At 44.1% G+C, this 3,065-nt stretch overlaps 1 pseudogene; it reads left to right on the forward strand.

Moving 5' to 3' along the window:
- The first annotated feature begins 696 nt into the window (after positions 1 to 696).
- Positions 697 to 814, forward strand: LOC126189751 (5S ribosomal RNA; annotated as a pseudogene).
- The last annotated feature ends 2,251 nt before the right edge of the window (positions 815 to 3,065 follow it).

Below are 3,065 nucleotides of genomic sequence, written 5' to 3' on the forward strand. Positions count from 1 at the left end.
CTTAGATGTGATGTGAAGGTACTGGGAAACTGTGAAGCATAATAATGATAATAATTCCGTGTATCTCACCGACCTTCCAATTAAAAGCTACTTCGGTGACTTACATGTCCCATACTGCCGAAGTAATCCTGCCACGGAAAAGGGAATGTGGGAATGTGGAGACATCAGCATTAATGACACCGCTGACCACACTGCGTCTCTGGCGGTGTGGAATATCTGCAAGCGACACAGGAAAGACATTTCGCTTGGAACCTCGACTAATAGGATGTGTTATTGTGCTCCGTCTTAATAAAGTCATATCACTTAACCGTATCGTCTCTTGGTACTTCTTCCTGTACCGACTGCAGAAATCTAGAGCAGGAGCCACAGTTCAATGTGGAATCCGAACGTCATTGAGAGGTGAAGGGTACCTTAAAGGCAGACAAAAGTACACCGTTGTCCGCGACCTTTCGGTTCCAGGAACGCTCTTTAGCACGTTTCCAGGAACGTGCTTTAGCACTAAACCGCCAGTCCTAATAATTCTAGTGTAAGTGGAGAGATAACCACGTAAAATATGCTCATATGAGCCTTTCTCGAGTACTGCTCTTGAGTTTTGAGTCCTTGTGAAGTAGGCACGATAGCAGACATAGAAATAATTCGATAATCAAAAGGCCCATTTGAAAGTGTACTTGAAAAGTATAGAGGTCTTCAGTAGCTACCAACGGCCTTACCACAGTGGTAACGCCGGTTCCCGTCAGATCACCGAAGTTAAGCGCTGTTGGGCTGGGCTAGCACTTGGATGGGTGACCGTCCGATTTGCCGAGCGCTGTTGGCAAGCGGGCTGCACTCAACCCTTGTGGGGCAAACTGAGGAGCTACTTGATTGAGAAGTAGCGGCTCCGGTCTCGGAAACTGACATACGGCCGGGAGAGCGGTGTGCTGAACACATGCCCCTCCATACCCTCATCCAGTGACGTCTGTGGGCTGAGGATGACACGGCGGCCGGTCGGTACCTTTGGGCCTTCATGGCCTGTGCGGGAGGAGTTTAGTTTTTAGTATTCTTCAGTGGCAGTCGATGTTGGTTCTCCCGAAAGATACTGGGTAAGTTTAAACTACCGGTAGTCGACGTAGACGATGCAACAGTTCTGCGGCCTTGATCGTGCACCACGCAAACGGATGATGAGTAAAAGAAGGGTGATCACGACTCTTAGTGACACATGCACGCAGAAGTTTTCTCATGTTCCATAAAGGGATAGAATCGAGCTGGAAGTCACCAATATTTTTGTACGAGTACCCTTTGATTTGCACTGTTGAACGGCATGTGGAATATATACCGTGAAACTACCGTATTGCGTGTCACGCTCCCTACAAACTCATGGTTCTTGGCCAAGAGGGCTCTCTAGTGGCTGTCTTGATTAAGCTCATTTCGTAATATATTCGCGGGCTCCGGCACGTGTCTGGTAGAGATGGAACAGATTCCACATGGTATCTGCATTGACTTCAAGTTTCTACACGTTTACAAAATTCAGTGAGACTGGTTCGTGTGTTAACGTGATTGATATAGTTTCGTATGGCTTCACTATATCAAGTCCCATGACAAACTTAGTATGTTTGTCTCAATAATATCAGCTACGAAATACGACCTTTTGGCAATTTCAAATGTTTCTTCATTCAGATTTTGTGGCTCTTTATACGAAAATTGTTCATATCATCTATGAAGTCATTGCAGCTGTACTAGATACTTCAAATGATGAGTCTGAACGACATGGCGAAACGAGCAATGAAGTGCCCGCTGCCATCCCCATGCACGCTGATAAACAGGCAATTTTTTCCAACAACCTTAATCTCAACCCACGACCTGATGTTAGGCAAGAGAATTATATATATATATATATATATATATATATATATATATATATATATATATATATATATATAATATTTTAAAAATATTGTAACATGAAAGATCAGCGTAAAAATTTCTTTCCTCTTCTCTTCAATAGTATCCGGTACTTTTTCCGACCTTAAGCACAAATAATACTGCATTAATAACACTCCTATGTTTAGCTGTTTACACGTGGTCTTTAAAATCACCCTTTCCTTTATGTCCGACAGAAAATATTGCAGTACACAGTGTGCAACAACACGTTCATTGTTCAAATGGTTCAAATGGCTCTGAGCACTATGGGACTTAACATCTGAGGTCATCAGTCTCCCAGAACATAGAACTACTTAAATCTAACTAGCCTAAGGACATCACACACATCCTTGCCCGAGGCACGATTCGAACCTGCGATCGTAGTGGTCCCGCCGTTCCAGACGGTAGCGCCTAGAACCGCTCGGCCACCCCGGCCGGCACGACAATATCGATTTGCAAAATAACCTGCAGTCAATTGATGAATGGTGCAGGTTCCGGCAGTTGACCATAAATGCAGCACGTAGCGTATACATAGGTAAAGAAATCCGCTGCCGAATAACTACACTACTGATGAAAATTGCTGCAAACGGCATTTGCCGTAAAATATCTGGGAATAAATATCCAGAGCTACCTTAAGCGTAGTGACCATTTAAAACAAATTATAGGAAAAACAAATACTGGACTGAGTTTCTTAGGAAGAATATTAAGGAAATGTAGCTCATCCACGAAATAAGTGGCTTAAAAGGCGCTTGTTCGACTGACTCTTGAATATTGCCCTTAAAACTGGGACATTCCCCAGGTGGCACTAATAGAAGAGATCGAGAATATCCAATTAAAAGTGGCGCGTTTCATCATGCGATCGTTTACTCGGCGCGAGAGCGTTATAGAGGTGCTCAGCAGGCTCCTGTGGCAGATGCTACAAGAAATGCGTTGTACATTACGGAGAGCTTTACTATTGAAATTTCGAGAGAATAACTTGTGCGAAGAGTCGCGGAATATTTTACTTCCTCCCACATAGACCCCGCGAAATAGCCACTATGAGAGAATTCGATAAATCAGAGCTAATACAGAGGTTTACCGACAACCATTTTTTCCACGTACCGCGTAATTAGCCGAGCGGTCTAAGGCGCTGCAGTCATGGACTGTGCGGTGGAGGTTCGTGTACTTCC

Source organism: Schistocerca cancellata, chromosome 5 (assembly GCF_023864275.1).
Source record: "Schistocerca cancellata isolate TAMUIC-IGC-003103 chromosome 5, iqSchCanc2.1, whole genome shotgun sequence".
NCBI lineage: Eukaryota > Metazoa > Arthropoda > Insecta > Orthoptera > Acrididae > Schistocerca > Schistocerca cancellata.